The sequence below is a fragment of the Amblyraja radiata genome, chromosome 23, assembly GCF_010909765.2.
Source record: "Amblyraja radiata isolate CabotCenter1 chromosome 23, sAmbRad1.1.pri, whole genome shotgun sequence".
NCBI lineage: Eukaryota > Metazoa > Chordata > Chondrichthyes > Rajiformes > Rajidae > Amblyraja > Amblyraja radiata.
In genome coordinates, this window is record NC_045978.1 from 31,600,608 (window position 1) to 31,623,039 (window position 22,432).

Sequence of the window (22,432 nt, forward strand, 5' to 3'; positions counted from 1 at the left end):
CGTCTGAACACCACGCAGAGTTGACCATGAGGCAGACGCCCCCTCCTCTCCCTTTCCCAGATGCCAGGGTACGGTCCATGCGGTGGATGGAGAACCCTTCAGGCTGGACCGCTGAGTCTGGGGAGCTGGGGGTGAGCCATGTCTCTGTGAAACAGAACACAGAGCATTCCCTCAGCTCCCTTTGATAAAGCAGTCTTGCCCTTAAGTCCTCTACTTTGTTTTCAAGGGACTGTACATTAGCCAGTAGGATAGTAGGGAGAGGGGGCCGAAGGCCCCTGGGCTTCATTCTGACCTGAAGTCCTGCCCGACGGCCACGTTTCCGGACACAATGGAGGCTTCCCCTTTGTTTCCAGGTACTGTGTTTACTGTACCTGCTGTTTCTGCGGACCTGCGCTGGAACGGGGATTCCCTCACACACGGCAGCTCCAGCTCCGTAACGAACAGGGGTTCCCTCAAAGTCGGCAGCTCCAGCTCCGTTGTTCCTGGAAGATCCAGCCCGTCGGCTCTGAGGGTCATCCCGGGGTTTCAAGGTACAGTACCTGTGATCCACAGTCGGGTCGGGAGTTCCACAGCCAGCGTGGGAAAAATTTAAAGTCCGGGGTTCCCGCAGCTGCGGGAGTTCGCGAAATTGCGAGAGCCTTGAGGTGCTCCAGCAGCTTGTCCGAAACGGCACCGATTTCTGATTAGATTGATTTTTGATTAGTACAGGTGTCAGACGTTATGGGGCGAAGGCAGGAGAATGGGGTTAGGAGGGACAGATAGATCAGCAATGGCTGAGTAGACTTGATGGGTCGAATGGCCTAATTCTATTCCTATCCCTTATGACCTTGACATTATCTTATTTTATATTTTCTTAGATCACTGGAGGAGGCCATTTGGCGCATCATTGCCTACACGGGGTCTGAGAGCACTCCCATCCGTTCCATTTTCCCATGTATTTTTCTGTAATCTATTTTCTCTCGTATATTCATCAACTCTTTTACCCTCCCAATTCTATGGCAATACCGTTGCCAAAATGCACACCATCAAATTCTGGATGTCACCTTAGTTCCAAAAGCACTTACAAGAACTTCAACACCAGAACAAAACAATTGGCTTGACTGGTATTCATACCCCGACCATGAACATTCATTTTGTCCACATCCATGCACCACTCCAGCAGTGTATCATTTACCAAATGCACTGCTGTTACTTGCTTAGGCTACACTAACTGCTTCACCTGAACCTGCGACCACTATCACAAAGAACAAATAACAGTACTACACAGCCTCTTCGGCCCACAATGCAAACATGATGCCAAGATAACCAAATCTCATCTGCCTGATCCATATCCCTCCATTCCCTGCACGTCCTTGTGCCTATCAAAAAGCCTCCTAAATTCCACTATCATATCTGTCTGTGCCACAACCCTAGGCAGTGTGTTCCAGGCACCACCACTCTGTGTAAAAAAACTTGCCCACACACATCTTTAACATTTGCCCCATTATGTAAAGCTATCCCCTCTACTCTTTAACATTTCCACCCTGGGATGAAGGTTCTGACTGTCTATCCTAACCATGCTCTCATAAATAGATCTCTCAACCTCCAGCATTCCAGAGAAAGCAATCCACGTTTGTTTAACCTCGCCCAATAGTTAATACCCTCTAATCCAGAAATCTGAAGAAGGGTCACGACTCGAAACGTCACCCATTCCTTCTCTCCAGAGATGATGCCTGTCCCGCTGGGTTATTCCAGCATTTTGTCTCTACCTCCTATAAAGCTGTATCGTGACTTCCTTACTCTTATACTCAACCGCCAACCTACGAAAGCAAGCATATCATGCAACTTCTTTACCACTCTATTCACTTGTGTTTCCACTATCATGGAGCCATTGACTATACCCCAAGATCCTTCTGCACATCAATGCTGTTCAGGGGTCTTGCTATTAATTGTATATTCTCCTCTTTCATTCGATCTAGGTCCAGTGAAATGCTTTGTTTTGCATACAACCCAGTAAAATCATGTCGCAGACCTCACCTAGGCAGTACGTAAGTGTCGCCACATTTCTGGTGCCGACAAAGTTACAAGATTTCACTAGACAGTCCCATCTTCTGCCCGACGCGTACGTAGCAGCAGATGCCCCCCCCGGCTGGGTCCCTACTTCATTCCCGGTGGCGTGGGTCACCCTACGCTTTAACTCGCCCACGCCATCCCCCTACACCCTCAGCGGTTGCTTGCGGATCCCTCCTCGCTCTCGACAGCAAGGGTCCCGTTGACACCGGTTGGCTTGAGGCCGAGATCAGAGTCCGCAGTGGGCGAGCCAGGGCTACCGAGCGGGTTCTCCATCCTCGGTGAGCCAGTCCTCGGTCTGTGGCGGGCAAGCCGGGTCTGCAAGTGGGCATGGCCGCAGCTTGCCGGGATACTCTTTACTCAGATCATAATCATACTTTATTAGAGTCAACATACGAGGAATTTGATGAATTTGATTTGCTATACAGTTATACTAATAAAAGCAACAAAATACACAAAATATATTTTAACATGAACAACCACCATAGTGACTCCTCCACATTCTTCACTGAAAAAGTTCAATCTCTTCCCTTCATTGTTTTTCCGCAGTCGGGGGCCTCAAGCCTTGCATTGACGGGACGATCTTGACTCATGTAGCCGGCGGCAGGGCTACTCGTCGGGGCGATCAAGCTCCTGCATCGAGGTATGTCAGCTCCCCGCGCCGGCGTTCGACCCCGCGTCGGGGCTAATCAAACGTCGTGCGGTTTTGGAGCTCCTGACTCGATCTCTCCCAAGACTGTGAGCCCCTTGGTGTTAAAGTCCGCAGGCCGCGGTTGGAGCGTCGATCCCAGGCAAGGAATCAGCTCCAATGGTAAGTCCACGCCCCGCGGTGGGGCTCAAAGTCAGTCCCGAGCAAGGCCTCCAGCTCCATGATGTTAGGCCGCAGAGCGACTGGAGATACGACCTGGAAAACAATCGCATCTTCGGCAAGGTAAGAGATTGAAAAAAGTTTCCCCCAATCCCCTCCCCCACATAATACAAAGCAGAGAACATTAACACAAACTTTTAAAACACACTAAAAATAATTTAAAAAAAGATGAAAGGACAGACAGACTGTTGGAGAGGCTGCCATTGCGGCGCCACCCAGTGGAAATTTAACTCAATTTGCCCTTTCTCTGCCCCTTTCTGTAACTGATCTATATCCCACTGTAAACTTTGATAACCTTCCTCACTGTCCACAACCCCAGCAATCTTGGTGTCATCTATAAACTTACTAACCACCCCGTTTACATATATGTTCAAGTCATTTATATATATCACAAACAACAGAGGTCCCAACACAGATCCCTATGGAACTCCATTGGACGCAACTCCAGCCAGAGTAACTCTCTTCCACCTCAACCCTCTATCTTCTCTGAGTAAACAAGATCTTGATCCGTACAACCAATTCACCGTGAATCCCTTGCATCTTAATCATGGGGGGTATTATCAAATGCCTTACTAAAAGCTCCCAAGACACCATCCACCACCCTACCAATTAATTTTGTCACCTCCTGAAAAGATTTGATCGTTAGTAAGATGTGACCTGCAACATACAAAGCCATGCTGACTGTCCCTAAGTAACCCATTCTCTTCCGAATGGGATTAAATCCTATTCCAAATACATCCTCTCCACTAGCTTCCCTGTGGGAATACTGGGAATGTCCTAGATTTTCTCTACTTCCCTTCTTAAACAAAGGAACAACATTTGCTACCAATTAGACCAGCAGGACCTCATGAATGGCTCGAGAAGATGCAAAGATCTTTGTCAGGATTCCTGCAATTTCTTCTATTGCCTTTCTGAATAACCTGGAATAGATCCCATCACGCCCTGGGGATTTATCCACTATAATGCTCATTGAGATATAATGCTCAATGATCTCCATCTTGATCTCAAACTTTTCTTGCATATTAGAATTCTCCACACTGATCTCATTGTCCTCTATGTCCTTCTCCTTAGTGGATACAGATGCATTGTTTAGTATCTTGCCTACATCCTCTGACTCCAAACACAAATTCCCTCCTTTAGTATTGAGTGGCCCCACGTTCTCCCTGGTTACCCCCTTGTTTTTAATGTATATATAAAAACCTTCGTGCTTTTCTTTAATCCAACTCGCCAAATACATATCATGGCTTTGTTTGAACCTTCTAATTGCCCGCTTAAGTTGTTTCCCATTTGCTTTATATTTCACAAAGGTCTTGTCAATTTTCATGTTCTTAAAACGTACATACACTTCCTCTTCTTGATCAAATTTACTTATTTGGTTATCTAATGATCCCTTACCTTGCCATCCATATCCATCCTCCTTAGTGGAATATGCCAGTCCTGAATTTTGCTTAACTGGCCTTTAAAAGTCAGATGTGGACATCAGCTGATCCCAATATCAACTGCTCCCAATTTACTCTCCTTAGTTCCTGCTTAATAATCTTGTAATCTCCAAATTATTTCCTCCTCCAAAGTCCAGACCTATCCCTATTCAATACAAACGTACAATGTATGCAGTTGTGATCACTATCCTCAAAACGCCTTCCCACACTAGTTACTTGGCTTGTTTCACAAATACCAGGTCCAGTAGGGTCCCTCGAGTTGGACTATCCACATTCCATTTTAGGAAACCCTTAGGATACACCTCAGAAAGTCTGTCCTGTCTTAGTCCTTTCCACTATGTAAGTCCCAGTCAATATTGGGCAAGTTAAAGATACCCACTATGGCAACCCTGTTGCTTTTGCTTCTTTCTGTAATCTGCCCATATATCTGTACCTCTATCTCCCGCTGGCTATTGGAAGGCCGAAAGAACAATCCCATCAGTGTGATCGCACCTGTCTTATTTTTGGGCTGTATCCATATTGCCTGATGGACAATCCTCCGATATGTCCACTCTGAATGCCACTGTGGCTGCACTGATTAGTAAAGCAACTCCCCCATCTATTTTACCTCCTTCTCTGTCACACCTGAAACCTCGAAACCCTAGAACATTGAATTGCCAGTCATGTCCCACTTGTAACTAAGTCTCCAGAATAGCTGCAACATCAAAGGAACACAGGGGAAACAGGTACATTGTTAATATCACTAGCTGTGGGTTTCCCGAGCCACATAGAGCGAACAACTTGTCACTAAACACCTCCAAGACCAAGAAGCTGATTATCGACTTCAGGAGGTCACAGGATGGGGAATACGCACCAATCTCCATCTACGGGGACAGTGTGGAGGGAGTGTCCAGCTTTAAGTTTCTGGGCACTCACATCTCAGAGGACCTCACATGGTCCACCAACACCGCTGCGCTGGTCAAAAAGGCACAGCAACGACTGTTCTTCCTGAGAACATTGAAAAAGACTGGTCTGCCCCAACAGCTGTTGACAACCTTCTACCGCTGCACGACAGAGAGCATACTAACGTATGGCATCTCTGTGTGGTATCTCAGCTGCATGGAGGCGGAGAGGAGAGCTCTTCAGCGCGTCGTCCACAGAGCACGGAAGATCATTGGGACACCGCTACCAGCCTTGGAGGGCATCTACCACACACGGTGCCTCAGGAAGGCCGTCAGCATCCATAAAGACTCCTCACAACCTTGTAATGGACTGTTCGAACTACTTCCTTCCGGCAGACGTTACAAGGTCTTCTACGCCCGAACCTCCAGAATCAGGAACAGCTTCATTCCCAGAGCTATAGCGTCTCTGAACCGGCCCTGCTGAGTGCCCCCCACCCCCCATGGACTGTCTCCCTCGGATGGTCACGACGCACAGACACATCTGCACTTTAGTCTGTTTTGACTGTTTTACTGTTTTAATGTTCTTTTTATAAACCATGTTCTCAGGGTATCTAAATCTAAATTGTATTAGTTATTTAAGTTATGACATCGGATGGAAGCTGCACACCAAATCACGTTGCACTTATGTGCAATGACAATAAAATATATTATTATTATTATTATTATAATGTCCTTTCGGAAATATTTCAGCTGTTCTTCATCATTATTCGGTCTAAATTTTGCAATTCCCAAAAAGCAGTGGTGGGTAACTGCATCAAAAAGACTGCAGTAATGCAACAAGGTGACCCAGCACCACTTACTTACAGGCAACTTGGGGATAAATTATAAATTCTAGCTTTGTCGGTGAGGCTCACGTTCCAGAAATAAATCAAAGCATTTGTTGTGGCATTTCGTCTCTGGATTGGCAGAATCTGACCGTGGGATTTTCTACAGCCCTGCATTGTTCTTAGGGCTCTTAGGGGTACTGATTTTGGATGATCAGCCATGATCATATTCAATGGCAGTGCTGGCTTGAAGGGTCAAATGGCCTACTCCTGCACCTATTTTCTATGTTTCTATGTAATGCCTTTTTGCCTTTCTCTCTTCTCACTCGCTATCTGTCCCCATTGCATAGCTCTCGTCAATGGATTACTATAACTGGCCCTCAAGGTAGCCCTGGCTCACCAGAAAAGAGAGGGACACGAGAGACAGATGCTGCAAAACACGAAGTGCTGGAGAAACTCAGCGGGTTAGGCAGCATCTGTGGAAGGAATAGATAAGCAGGGCTGCCAACTCTCACGCTTTGAGCGTGGGAATCACGCCATCAAGCAAACTCTCACGCCCTCATGCTGATCAGAAATTTCTCACGCTCTGTGGTGAGAAATTCTGTGATCAACAAAAATGTCAAAACTCGGATAAACTGCATGGTCCGCGGGTGTTGGAGAGCTGGGGCTGCGGGAGGGATGGAAACAGCGGGCGGATACAGATGCGGAGAGCCAGGGCTGGTGAGTTTGCGGGGCTGACGAGTATTTGCGCGGCTAGCGAGTCGCTCGCTGCAGCTTCGGCCATGGAGCACTCCGGACAGTGCAAGTGTCCCGGGCCGTTGGGGGCGTCGGAAGCGTCGCTGCCGCAAGAGTCTCTGTGCCGAAGGGACAGACTCTCAAAGGGAGGTGGAGAGAGAGAGGGGAAGGAGACAGGGGGGAGAGAGAGGGGGGGGGTGAATGGAGAGAGAGAAGAGGGAGAGGGGGAAAGAGGTAGGGGAGAGGGGGGGGGGAGAGTGAGGTGGGAAGAGAGAGAGGGAAGAAAGAGGGAAGAGAGAGGGAGGGTAGGAGAGAATGGGAGAGGGGGAAGAGAGGGGGAAGAGGGAGAGAGGGGGAAAGAGAGAGAGATGGGGGGGGCAAAGAGAAAGGAGATAGACAGAGGAGAAAGAGAGGGGAGAGAGGAGGAGAGAGAGGGGGAAGAGGTGAGAGGAGAGACAGAGAGGGGAGAGTGTAGGGAGAGGGAGAGATAGAGAGGGAGGGAGAAAGAGAGAGGGGGAAGCAAGGGGAAGAGAGGAGGGAGAGAAGAGGGGGAGGGAGAGAAGAGGGGGAGCGAGAGAAGAAAGAGAGGGGGGGAAGAGAGGGGAGAGAGAGTTAGGGGAGAGAGAGGGAAGGAGGGGGAGAGAGAGGAGAGGGGACGAGAGAGGGGGGAGGGTGAGGTGGGACGGAGAGAGGGGGGAGAGAGAGAGGGGGAGAGAGAATAGAGAGGGAAGGGGAGAAAGTGAGGGGGGAGACAGGGGGGAGAGAGAGAGGGAGAGAGGAGAGAGAGAGGGGAAAGAGAGATGGAGGGGAGAGATAGAGGGGGGTTGAGAGGAGAGAGAGAGTGCATCCTGGAGGACAACCAGTGGCTGCTGGAAGTAAGTACCAAGCACTGGGTAGAAACGGTGGAAGATAGTGGACTTCAAATGGGGGTGGTTGGAGAAAGCATCCTGCTTGCCTGCTAGATTTTCACTTACTGTAACTGCAGGAAAAATGTTCCCGATGTTGGGGGCGTTCAGAACCATGGGTCACAGTTTAAGAATAAAGGGGGGGGGGGGGGCAGTTAGGACTGAGATGAGGACAAACTTTCTTCACGTAGAGAGTTGTGAATCTGTGGAATTCTCTGCCACGGAAGGCAGTGCAGGCCAAATCACTGGATGTTTTCAAGAGAGAGTTAGATTTTGTTCTTGTGGCTAACAACATCAAAGGATATGGGGAAAAAACAGGAAAGAGGTACTGATTTTAGATGAATAGCCATGATCATATTGAATGGCAGTGCTGGCTCGAAGGGCCGATGGCCTATTCCTGCACCTATTTTCTATGTTTCTATGCTTGAGTATATGGCAATAAAACTCGATCACTTGATTTTGAAGCATCATGCATGGTGGAGGTATAATGTAGTCATAGAGTGATACAGTGTGAAAACAGGCCCTTCGGCGCAACTTGCCCACACCCGCCAACATGTCCCAGCTACGCCACCTGCTTTTGGTCCATACCTCCAAACCTGTCCTATCCATGTATCAGTCTAACTTTTTCTTAAATATTGGGATAGTCCCTGCCTCAACTACCTCCTCTGGCAGCTTGTTCCATACACCCATCACCTTTTGTGTGGATAAAGTTACCCCTTAAAAAGTTACCTCTTAAAAATACTTCATACAAAAAACATTGAAATCATGCTTCTACAGTGCACTAAAACATGATTTTAATACATCAAATTTCAATAAGTTCCTACCCTTGGAGGGGGGACCCCCTTCTTCCACACCCTCTCCCCACTCGGTTGCTCCACTCCCTCACCAGGTACCCCCAAAGCCAGTGATTAGTGTTCGCACAGCCTCCCCCCTTTCAAAAACGCTCCAATCCAATTTAAAGCATATATATTGTATTCAAGTGTAAGTTAAAAGACTCGCTGCAGTATGCACCATATTGCACAATTTCCTATTTCCTTCGCTCCATAGATGCTGCTGCACCCGCTGAGTTTCCCCAGCAATTTTGTGTACCTTCGATACTCCAGCACTTTGCGTTTTGCTCATTCTGAAAGATATTCCTTTCGTTTTATCCATCGTAAAAACGACCTTGATTCCCATTACCAAATCTGACGATATGTCTTCACTATGCAACGTGAACCTATTGACGCTGCCTGTTTTTATGTTTCGGATATCCAGCCTCTGCAATATTTTATGAATGATCATGTTGTGGCGGCTGCATGCCACCGAGTGGCGGTGCCGCCCGACGCCTGCACTCTGTGGAGCTCACTACGAGCTGAAACTCACAACCAACCCACCGGCGGAAACGCAACTAATTCGGAGGTAGGGGTTGCGCACCGGCGAATCGCTGGTAAATGCAGGTCCTTGCTGCCCATCCAACTCCAGCGAGATTCTCCGGCTGCTCTGGGCCGCTGGACATCCGAAGGAGACGCTATGAAGGAGCGGGCTCTCCGGCTCAGTCTGGGGACTTGGCGAATACAGCACACTCCCAATTGTCTTTCAGACAGTAACTAGAAAATATATACCATGCATCTCTGAATCGAATTAGATTACGAAGAAAATAAATAATTGTCTGTTTCAACTAAAACTCATCTAATATTTAGAACTAATGAGAAATAACAGGGTCGTTGCAAAGATATTCAAATGTAATCAAGTTTCTAATTGCTTTCCAGGTGCAAAACAAAGTGGCCATTGACGCTGATTCAGTTTTGACACAAAATACTTCAGATACTGGAATCAGGAGCAAAACAAAATATCCCGCTGGTGAAACTCTGTGGATCAGGCAGCATCTGGCTGGAATTGGTCTGAAGCCCGCTGAACTCTGACGGGAATGTTATACTCACTTGACATTGTTTGTTTTTCTTTCTCACCCACCCTCTGGATTGGGACTTTCACCATGAGCATCTGGAACAGGGAAGATTTGCTAATCGCAAAGGCCAGCTGCAGAAACCGCGGGAGACGTACTCACATTCCTGGATGAGCTCCTTCTAATGTTGTTTCTCTATTTCCAAGAATAACAAAACATTTCCAAGAATTACTGAAATGGGGGGAGTAAGAAATTGACCACTGCCAGGTATAGCAGATACAAATATGAGACTTTAAGAAGCTTTTAGATAGGCACATGGGTATGTAGGGAATGGTGGAATTTGGATCACATTCAGAGGAGATTAGCTTAACATCATTTTCATAAATTCATAAGCGATAGGAGTAGAATTAGGCAATCCGCCCATCAAGTCAACTCAATTCAATCATGTCTGATCAATCTCTCCCTCCTGCCTTCTCCCCATTGCCTCTGACACCCATACTAATCAAGAATCTATCTATCTCTAGCTGTAAAAAATCGATTGACTTGGCCTCCTCTGCCTTCTGTGGCAATGAATTCCACAGATTCACCACACACTTGACTAAATAAATTCCTCCTCATTTCCTTCCTATAGAATTGTTCTTTAATTCTGAGGCTATTCCCACTAGTGGAAACACCCTCTCTATATCCACTCTATCCAGGCCTTTCACTATTCTGTAAGTTTCAATGAGGTCCCCCTCATCTTTCTAAACTCCAGCGAGTTAGGGTCGGAGGGCATATTCCTTTATTGTTGTATGTTCTATATACTTCAGTGTGAAACTCCTGACTCGCACACACTCAGGAAGCCTTTAATCATTGAAGACATTTCAACTCTGGGCAGCACTATGCTGTTCCTGTGACTGGTGGGTACGAAGTACTAGACTAAGTGGGAACCGTTGGGTCCCAGTCACACTGGAGGCCTGGTCCCCGAACGAAACCCATTTCCCAAAGCAATATTCCACCACTCACCCATTCCCCCAACACAACCCGTCCCTCCAATACAATATTCCACCACTCACCCATAGCCCTTAACTGCGCAAGCGCGGCTGACGGGTTCCCATTGTGACGCCCGATTTCCCCCTCCTCCCCTCACACCCCTCCTCCCCTCATCCCCCTCCTCCCCTCACCCCCCTCCTCCCTCACCCCACCCCCCACTCTGCCCCTTGCCTTTCCCGCCCTTCAAACCCCCCTTCCCCATTTACTCTTTGCGGCTCTCTGGCGGCGCAGCCATTCCTGCCCATTGGGTTCCCATTGTGACATAGAACATGCAGATATTACTGCGCAGGTGCAGCTGACTGGCATGGCAAGTGGAAAAGGGATTTATTAAAGCTTAAAATGTGAATAACATTAAAGATGAGATTTATTCAGTCCATTCTTTCTTGTTGCGTCTCTTGTGTTCAGCAGCCGGGGACGGCTTCAGGCGGGGGCTGGCGGGGAGCGTCCTGCAGCCGGGGGAGGGGGACGGATTTAGGCGGGGTCTGGTGGGAAGGGGAAGCGTCCTACAGCTGGCGTCGGGGACTGCTTAAGGCGGGGGCCGGCAGGATTATTCGGTAGCCGGGCAACGGGGACGGCTTCAGCCGGGAGCATCCTGCAGCCAAGGAGGGTGGGACGGCTTTAGGCAGGGCCTGTTGGGGGCCTGTGGGGGAGGGGAGTGCTGGGGGTCGGGTTGTGTGGGCGGGGGGGAGAGAGCTCAGAGAATAGACAAGATTGTGGGGGAGAAGGGGATATCACTGGGGAGGGGGTCAGTAGCCAGTGAGGGGGACCAGAGAGGAAGGGGCTGGAGCTGACGTTGCGATGGGGACTCATAGCGGTCGCTGGACGTTCTCCTCTGCCGGGATCAGATTCTCCGCTTTCCGTTTGGTGACATCTCCCGTGCCGCTCCGGGCTTCCGGTCCCTCCGAAAATTGTGTCCGGTTGGAAACCTCCGCCGGCTATCCTCAGCCCTAGTAAAGATGCGATGACACAGGAACGGGACGGACCGTCCCGCGGAGTGACAGGAGAAAAGACCAATCCACGCGGCGCTGAACGGCAGGAGAGGAGATCGATCTGCGCACGTACGGTTTTTAAGATTTTTAAACCTCGCAAACTTTTACATTAGACCACCGATCGTAACGAAACTTGGTGCAATCGCAGCACAGGAGAACGGTGAGTAAGCTGGCGAAAAATCGTAGCGCATTCACGTACCTTTTTGCGCAAATAGAATGACCGTGCAAACCGGAAGACAACAAGATCAGAGCTTTAGTTATGGATAGACAGACGAAAGATGGCAGTGATTGAAATATCTATAGCTCAGCTGGGTCCATTTAACACTATTTGTTTGAGCTACTAAACTAAAGTCTGTGCTTCTTCTTTTGTGAGAAACAGTTTGTCGTTTCTTTTGTGCCTTTTATCTCAGTGTTACCAGGCTCTGGCTCAAAACCTATTCCAAAACCCAAGTTTACCATGCCCACAGCAACCCTCACCAACTTCTACAGATGCACTGCAGAAAACAATTTGTTGTGATGCATCACTGCATGGATTGGGAACAACTCCATCCAAGACTGCAAGAAATTACAGAGAGTTGTGGACATAGCCCAAACCAGAATGCAAACTAACCTCCATTGACCCCGTCTTTATTTCACTGCTTCGGCAAGGCTACCAGCATCATCAAGGACCAGTGTCAACCCGGTCACTCCCTCTTCTCCCTCTCCCATCAGGCAAGAGGTACAGAAGTTTGAAAATGCATACCTGCAGATTCCGGGATTGTTTCTTCCCAGCTTTTATAAGTCAACTGAACCGTCCTCTCACCAACTGGAGTGGGTCACTGACCTCCCGTCTATCTCATTAGAAACCTTGAAATATCTTCAATCGGACTTTATCTTGCACTAAATGTTTTACTTTATTTTTTATCTGTACTCTGTGGACCATTTGATTGCGATCGTATACAGACTTTTCTTTGGCTGGATAGCAGCACACAACAAAAAAAATTGACACTATACCTCAGTACATGTGATAATAATAAACTAAACTAAAAATGTGGTACCTCTAGGAAGGTAGGGGCCCTGAATAGTACTGGAGCATGAGAGAAGAGGGGCCCAGAGTTGTACAGGACCTCATGAGAGGAGAAGGGCCCAGAGTTGTACTGATGTGGGAGGGGAGAGCCCAGAGTTGTACTGGAGTGCAGGATTGGGTCCGGGGCTGTATTGAAGTGCAGGATAGGGCCCAGAGTTGTACTGGAGTGCAGGATAGGGTCCAGCCTGTACTGAAGCCTGGAAGGGGAAGGCCCCAATTTGTACTGAAGAGTGGAAGGGGAATGATTTGATGTGACTGGCCATGAACAGTTCTGGGATCTCTGGGCATCACCAACAAGACCAGCATTTAATGCCCATCCATTATTCTCCTTGAGGTGATGGTGAGCAGGCATCTTGATTCACTGCAGTCCTGCTGAAGATCCTCCCACAGCACGAGTTAGACCCAGGAGTGTTGAAGAAGCAATGGTATGTTTCCAAATCAGGATGCTGTGGATGGGATAGATACAAAGTACTGGAGTAACTCAACGGGTCAGACAGCATCTCTATAGAAAAAGGAGAATGTGGTATTGAAGCAAATTAAGTGGTCAAAAATGGCAGTTGGATTGTAATATGCAGAGTGCAGGGTTATTTGCTTTGGAAAAAAGAGTATAAAAATGAAATATTACTCGAAACAGGATTTGATGAGAAATGCAGTGGGATGGGAAATAGGCTCTATTCTCTCATAAACAGTTTTAGTGGAAACCATTTGTCTTGGAACTGCTCACCCTGAAGGGTTCTTTAAATCAAGTTCAACTTACATTCATTGTCACATGCACCACTTGGTACAGTGAAATTTGAGTTACCATAAAGCCATACGAATAAAAAGAACACAATACACGATAGAATTTTTACATGAATATCTCCACACAGTGGAATCAACGTTTCCCACTGTGAGGGAAGGCAATAAAGTTCAGTCATCTTCCTCTTTGTTCACCCGTGTTCAGGGCCTTTGAACCCTCCGCAGTCACCACTACGGCGGCCCGATGTTCAGGCCCTCCCGCCGGGATGATCGGAGCTCTGGCGTCGGAATGGAAGAACACACTCAGCGGCTTGGAGTTTCCGAATCGGCCACTTCTTACCAGAGACCACGGCTTCCAAGTCCACAGGCCGAGCTGGGCGGAGCTTCAACACTGGCGACCCTCGGCAGAAGAACCCAGGACTCCGCGATGTTAAAGTCAGCGCCGCCCGCGGCTAGAAGCTCCACAAACCACAGCTCCATGGTGTTAATCAGCAGGCCCAACACTCCAGAGCTCCAACACAGGCGATCCCCGGCAAGGCACCGTCCCGCTCCGCGATGGAATTCAGTGCTGTGCCGCTGCTGAAGCTCTGGCCGGTCTCCGGCAGGAGAGGCCGTGCCAATCCAGTTGGTAGGCCGCGAGGGGGAGCAAAGATGCAAATCGGAGAAAAGACGCATCTCCGTTCAGGTAAGTGACTGGGAAACGGTTTCCCCCTATTCCCCCCCCCCCCCCACCCCCACCTCCACCCCCACCCCCACACATAAAAAAGACTAAGAAACCTTTAAAAACATACTTTTAGACACACTCAAAATAACAAAAAGGGTGAAAGGACAGACAGCTGCTGGCGAGGCTTCCACTCTTGATGACGCCACCCGAGTATCCTAACCTAAATCCTGAAACTCTCCCCCTAACAGTACTGTGGAAGTAAGTACTTTCACCAAAAGGACTGCAGAGGTTCAGGACTACAACTCACCATCACCTTCTCTAGGCTAAGTAGGGATAGGCAGCAACGCCCAGATCCCAGATATGCTCAAAGCTGATTCTGGTCATTATTCCTAAAACACAGCACAATCACGAACCATTAAATAAATTGGAAGCAGACAACTGAAGTATGTTGAGTGGGTGCATTGGCAGTGAGTATCCTCAGGTCAACTTTGCACAGGATATAGACAATGTAGGAAGATCTAAAGGCCAGTCTCTTACTGAGAGCTACAATTATACATATATAGAACTGTATATATGCCAACTAGTAAAAACCGGGCTGGGTTCGTGGCTTTAAATAACATCAAGAATCTTCACTCCCGGGCACTAATCACAATTCATATTGAGCACAGCTCAGCTTAGATAAGCAGCGAGAGTGTGGATGTTGTAAGGAAATAGCTGGCTGCTTGTGCACTTTATGTCTTTCAAATAGTATTCCACAGACTTCCTGGTGGGAGAGCAGTACCGGGATCACATCTGTTCAAGATAACCGGCTAAAGAAAGCAGGAAGGAAGAGGTAAGGACAAATTCTCTTAAGTGGATGATTAAAAAGAAAGTCTTGCATTTATGTTGCATTATTTACATCCCTTTTGGGATTACTTGAAGCAGGTGTACAACAAATGGATTACCCCCACAAGCAGTTCCATTGATCGGATTTTGTTTTCTTTTATACTGAATGAAGGGCAAATAGTGTACAGGGCACCAGAATAACCTCCCTGCTCTTCTGATAAATAAATGTTTTACCCACCAAAGAGAACAGACTGTCTCAGTTTGACATCCTGACCATATGACTGCGCCTTCAACGGCACAGCATACTGTCGATGGTGCACTGGACTGATAGTTTGAGGTTCTTCACTCAAAGAGATGGGATCAGACCTCACGCCTTCTGAATCAGAGACAGATTCACAATTGGGAACAGGAAGAGACTGTTTAGCCACCTGACCACATTCATTCATTCGATCAGACCAGGGCTGCTCTTAGCTCAGTGCCTCCAGCCCTCCTGCATTGGCACCACTTGCCAAAGATTTATGACCCTGCAGACAGCAACATGGATAAATATAATAGTGTTATCAAAAACCTACCTGCTGCTTCCATTTTACATTGTGTGATTAAGTGGTTGTAAACATTGTTGGAGAAAGGAAGAAAGCCTGCATAGACACAAGAGACTGCAGATACTGGGATCTGGAGCAAAGAACAAGCTGCTGGGCGAACTCGAGCGTCAGACAGCATCAGTGGAGGCTAATAGCGACGTTTCAGCTCGAGACCCTGCATCAGGACTGAAAGTATGAAGGGGACATGAGCGTGATTCCGTAGTGCCACCTGGATATAACGTGTATGATGAATTGGTGAATACTACTTGTATTACGGGGGCTGATTTGGTTATAATGCCATTTCGACTGGGAACCAGAGAACCACTCAAAAGTTATTTTGGAAATTTACAAGTAGAAAAAAGCTGCCTTGGAAATAAAATGTTTGTGCATACACTCTATCGATTTTGAAACTTGATTCAGTTTCATTCAATATTTATCTGCAGAGAGGGAAGTAGTTCAAAATTAAATAGTTTCTCTCTGATGCTTATTTATGAAGGGATTGATTAGTTCAATATGGAGTAGCACGTGTGGATAAGAATCTAATGGGCGTCACGGTGTCGCAGTGCCGGAGACCCGGGTTCGATCCCGACTATGGGTACTGTCTATACAGAGTTGGTATGTTCTCCCCGTGACCCCGTGGGTTTTCTCCGAGATCTTTGGTTTCCACCCACATTCCAAAGATGTACAGGTTTGTACGTCAATTGGCTTGGTATAAGTGTAGGATAGTTGTGTGAGGATTGCTGGTTGGTGCGGACTCGGTGGGCCAAAGGGCCTGTTTCCATGCTGTATCTCTGAAACTAAAATAAAACTAAATGGGAGGTGATTTGTTCCTGCTGAGATGGTAGAAAATTGCTGCTTTCTTCCCCACCCTCGTTTTCAAGCAGTTCATGCCTGGATCTAAGCTGCTTAATGCTGACAGATTTCAGGGCAGGCAGCAACCCTTAAGCTTCTCATCCTCTGGCAATGCTGCAGGCTCACCATATCCAGATATCCCAGCAGATTCACCCACCTTTCACTCTCCCTCACTGCTGAGCACCATTTCCCAAATTTCTAACACAGGCGTTTTAAGAATCAATGAAGAAGTGACCGTCAGCCGTGGTGATACTGACTCAACATTGCAGAGGTGTCATCCCAAGCTGAAGTGGAAGATTGTCTCAGTAACGTGGAGTGGACCACCAAAAATATAGAAATGGACTCCAGGAAAGGTAGAAAAGTAGAACAGTACCTAACTAAAGGAATGAATTGACAATATCAAATCAAAACTCAGCAACTATAACACTGCACACCACAAATGAAAGAGCTGTCCCACAGTGTTACGACTCCCGAATGCAAGTACTTCAGAGCCACGTAACACAAGTCAAAAACCAGGTTCAGGTTCAAAAACAGTTTTAATTATTCACTGGAACACAAAACTCAAACCTGATATAAACAACCCAGTCAGGGATATGGATAAACCGACAAACAATTTAACAATGCTCCAGCCAGCCACACCATGGGCCGTCGAACCGGAGATTCCAAAACCTGCCCAAAGAGATACAACCCTGAAACCAAAATACATGTAAACTCTAAGGTCAGCCCTTATCCGTCCCAATTCAATATCTATTAACAAGGAATGGTGAAAATACACAAAGTTCTATGCCATGTGGTCAGGCTGCCTCGGCCCCCACCAACAGACTGCTCATCAGTCAGAGTCCACGACGAAGAGAGAGAATTCTGGGAAGCTCTGGTCTTTATACTTCAGATGAGTCACCCGTCACCTGACGCAGCTGGGCCAATCGGGTACAGGAGCCTTTAACCCCTCGATTCCAGACTCACAGCCACGAGGCCTGTACTTGGGATAGAAACAGAGAAGTAAGTACATAGCATTCACCAGGGGGGGGGAAGCGCCTAACACCCCCACCCAAAGATACTGAATAAGTTTCTGAAAATAAACTAAAAAAAACACCACCAAATTTCAGCAACTATTCAGTAACACAGACATCACTGGCGCGACAATGCATCAGCCAATACATCATCCTTGCCACGGATATGCCAGTCAAATGAGACAACCGCAAGGGAAGCGTCTCCAAAGCCTCAGAGTTACTCAGCTTTCCCTGCGTTACTGCCACAGACAACCGTGCCTCCCCCACATCACCACCCGTGTCAGGGGGCAGCACCACTGCAGCGAAAACAGGCTTAGGAGGACATAGCTCCGACCCATCAACCTCCACAGGCTCCTTCCTGTCGAACCAGTCCTTCATCCTAGACTGAGCAGAGGCAAGATTACCCATTGCCAGTTCGCATGCCCTCCTCAGTCTAGAGCTAAAAGTACAGACGTGGTCTAAAATACTACGTTTTGTATCCTGCAACCATTTCTCTTTCAGGACCCTCAACGGACCACGTACAGTATGCGCGAACCCCAGGTCAGCAGGACTGAACCCTAAAGACTCCTGCACGACCTCACGCACCGCAAACATAACTAGATGAACCCCCTCATCCCAGTCTTTTTCAAACTCCAGGCAGTAAGTCCTCAACATAGATCTCAAAGTCTGGTGAAACCTCTCGAGAGCTCCCTGGCTCTCAGGATGATACGCACTGGAGTAACAATGCTTAAGATCTAACAACTTCATTACCTGACTAAAAACCTTCGACATGAAGTTGGTACCTTGGTCACTCTGCACACCCTTGGGCAAACCGAACAACGAAAAAAACTTAGTGAGACACTTAACAATTGCAGGGGCAGTAATTCTACGCAAAGGGACCACCTCCGGAAAGCGGGTAGTCGCACACATAATTGTTAATAAAAACTTGTTGCCCACCCTTGTCCGAGGTAGAGGGCCCACACAATCAACTAGAATCCGCTCAAACGGCTCACCGACCACAGGGATTGGATATAAAGGCGCAGGAACAATCGATTGGTTCGGCTTTCCTGCCACCTGGCAAATGTGACAACACCTGTAGTGCTGTTTCACGTCCTTTTTCAACCCTGGCCAAAAAAAATTCCGTAAGATGCGGTCATACGTCTTATTGACCCCCAAATGTCCACCCAGAGGACCATCATGAGCCAAACAGAGTATCTCGTCCCTATACCGACGAGGCATCACAATCTGATCAACCACGCTCCAATCATCATGCCCAGATATATCCAAGGGAGACCACTTTCGCATCAGTAAGCCATCCCTTAGAAAATACCCCTTTGCTGTGGAATCCATATCCCCCTCAGGCACTGCACAGTCGCACAGATCAGATAAACCTGGATCACTCTTTTGCTCCTCAACCAGCCGGTCACGTGACAGTGACACCGGCACATTTCCAGACACTATCCCATCTTGAGATGGAGAAACACCCTTCACAACACAGGATCTATCATCCTGATCCCCAAAAATGCTCTCACTCAGGTCCACCACATCCTCAAACTTCGCCTGGCTCTTAGCCATAGCCCTCGTGACAGCACAAGCTGTGAAGACCTTTGGATGCTGCATAGCCAATCTATCAGGACTCTGCACCATCGGAACAGCCGTCACCTCAGGAGTGACTAAAACTCTACCTCCTGCTAAGTCATTCCCCAAAATCACAGAAACTCCCCCAACGGGAAAACACGGCCGTAACCCAACAGTTACCCGGCCTGAAACCAACTCGGACTCGAGACGCACGGTATGCAAAGGCACTACCATGTCATCCATCCCGAATCCTACCACTGGGACACTTGACCCAACCGATGATTCCCCAGAAAACGGCAGTACACCATCCAATATAAAGGACTGAGTAGCACCAGTATCTCACAAGATGGATACTGGAACTCTGTCACCCCCATCCTCTAGAGAAACAAAACCATTCATGATGAACGCAGAATAATTCCTACACTCATCAGACTCAGGCACCTCAGGTACGACAGGTGCCTTCTGTGCACCCACCAAAGCCACAGGCTTTGCATTTTTCTGCTTCAGAACGGGACACGACTTTAACATGTGCCCTCTCCTTCTACAATAGTAGCACACAGGACCTTCATCAGTCCTTACATTTCCGTCAACCTTATCAGCTCGGACCTCCCCCTGTATCAACGTGCTGCCACTTGCAGGCACAGAAACAGCTTTGACACTGCCACCGGCGACACCACCACGATCAACCGGCCGTGCACCAAAACTATAGGATCGCCCAACAAAATCAGATTTATGAGTCAATACATACTCATCTGCCAACACCGCAGCCTTAGACACCTCATTCACCTTCTGCTCATTAAGGTAAGTAGTAACCCTCTCAGGGAGACAGTTCTTAAAGTCTTCCATAATTATCAAGGCCCGCAGTAGCTCAAAATCCTTCACTCCTTGAGAAGCGCACCACCTGTCAAAAAGTGCCTCCTTCTCCCTAGCAAACTCCACATAAGTCTGACTATCAAACTTCCTAAAGCGCCGGAACTTCTGCCGGTACGCCTCTGGAACTAATTCATAAGCCCTTAATACTGTAGACTTCACACACTCATAGTCCAGACTGCTTTCAACAGATAAAGACGAGTACACCTCCCGTGCTTTACCCACAAAGACACACTGCAATAGCAAGGTCCACACGTCCCTAGGCCACTTCAAGGACAAAGCCACCCGTTCAAACACTGTGAAATACTTGTCCACATCCTCCTCACGAAATGGGGGAACCAGGCGGATGTTCTTGCTCATATCAAACTCCCGTTCCCTAGAAGAAACCCGGGAATTATCTATTTCTTTTTCCCGCAGCTGAAATTCAGCCCTTTTGGTTTCCTCCTCAAGCTCAAGCCGTTTCATTTCAAGAACATGCATGAGCTCTTTCTCTTTTAACAAAGAGGCAATTCTCTGTGACTCAAGCTCCATCTCCTTCAGTTTAATGATGGCCTCCATGTTCTGAACTGGCTGAACAGAAGGTGGGGGACTGTCTGCACCACCAGGCAAAACCCCAGCCTCCACCAACGCAGCCCACAACTCCGATTTAATGGAGTGTTTCTTTGAATGCTTGTCAATAGTCACGGCATAGTTCTCAGCCAGCAAAATCAAATGCTCTTTCGTACATCTATCAAACAACTCCCGACTAGGAGCCTCAACAAATTCTTTCACCTTAAATTCCATTTTCCAATGTAGCACCAAACCACCAGCTAAAACTTGGGCCTTAATGCTACCACAAACAGGGAAGAAAAAATTCCCTCACAACACACAGACTTCCTCAGTCCAGAAGCCTACCAAAAATACCCCCTAAAAACGTCTAGGGTCCTCAAAACTTAGGACGAGCCCCCATTTTGTTACGACTCCCGAATGCAAGTACTTCAGAGCCACGTAACACAAGTCAAAAACCAGGTTCAGGTTCAAAAACAGTTTTAATTATTCACTGGAACACAAAACTCAAACCTGATATAAACAACCCAGTCAGGGATATGGATAAACCGACAAACAATTTAACAATGCTCCAGCCAGCCACACCATGGGCCGTCGAACCGGAGATTCCAAAACCTGCCCAAAGAGATACAACCCTGAAACCAAAATACATGTAAACTCTAAGGTCAGCCCTTATCCGTCCCAATTCAATATCTATTAACAAGGAATGGTGAAAATACACAAAGTTCTATGCCATGTGGTCAGGCTGCCTCGGCCCCCACCAACAGACTGCTCATCAGTCAGAGTCCACGACGAAGAGAGAGAATTCTGGGAAGCTCTGGTCTTTATACTTCAGATGAGTCACCCGTCACCTGACGCAGCTGGGCCAATCGGGTACAGGAGCCTTTAACCCCTCGATTCCAGACTCACAGCCACGAGGCCTGTACTTGGGATAGAAACAGAGAAGTAAGTACATAGCATTCACCAGGGGGGGGGAAGCGCCTAACAGCAGAATGGTATAAGACCCCATTAATGTGAGACTATTTCTTAGTCTTAAAAGAACTATACCTCACTAATTCGATTTTATTCTCCCTGTATTTCTGTCAATTCCCCACCCATCTCCACCCCATATTGTACTACTTACCCATGCATACAGTCATAGATAGAGCCATTGAGTCATACAGCTTGGAAACAGACTCTTCGGCCCAACTTGCCCACACCGACCAACACTAGTCCCACCAGCCAGTGGTTGGCCCATATCCCTCTAAACCTATCCTAGCCATGAACCTGTCCAAATGTTCTTTTAAACATCATGATAGTACCTCACCTACCTCTTCTGGCAGCTTGTTCCATAGACCTAGCACCCTGTGAATAAAGAAAGTTACCCCTCAGTTTCCTATTAAATCTTTCTCCTCTCACCTTAAACCTATGTGTTCTGGTTCTCGATTCGCCTATTCTGGGTAAAAAACTGTGCATTTACCCTAACTATTTCTTCATGATCTTATACACCTTAAGAAGATCACCCCTCCTCCTCCTGCACTCCAAGGAATAAAGTCCTAGCCTGCTCAACCTCTCCCTATAGCTCAGGCCCTTAAGACCTGGCAACATCCTGGTCAATCTTCTCAGCTCCCTTTCCAGCTTAACAATAGCTTTCCTATAACAAGGTGACCAAAACTGAACACAATACTCTAAAGTGGCCACACCAAAGTCTTGTACAACAGCAACATGTTCTCCCAACGTCTCTACTCAATACTCTGACTGATGAAGGCCAATGTGCCGAAAACCATCTTGACCACCCTATCCACCCATGACCCCACTTTCAAGGAACTACATACCTGCACTCTACGTACCCTGGAACATGGACACGAGCAGTTTCCCTAACTTTCCACATGCTGCAGGAGGACCATTGTACCAGCTTACCTGCCATCACCACTGCAATTGAACCAAGAGATCGATAACAGTTCAGCATTGCTCTCTGGTTGTGGTGGGATGATTCAGTTGCTGATAACAGCAGTTTCTTCCCAGCTTTTATCAGACAACTGAATCATCCTACCACAACCAAAAAGCAGAACTGAACTACTATTTACCTCTTTGGTGACCCTCGGACTATCCTTGATCGGACTTTGCTGGCTTTACATTG

General features: G+C 47.6%; 1 protein-coding gene across 1 annotated transcript in view; it reads left to right on the forward strand.

Moving 5' to 3' along the window:
• Positions 1-14,774: 14,774 nt before the first annotated feature.
• Positions 14,775-22,432, forward strand: part of LOC116986432 (phospholipid transfer protein) — a 60,252-nt gene continuing 52,594 nt past the window's right edge. Inside the window, exon 1 of the mRNA XM_033041970.1 lies at positions 14,775-14,904. The gene's annotated coding sequence lies outside the window, so the exon portion shown is untranslated. The remainder of the gene's footprint in view (positions 14,905-22,432) is intronic.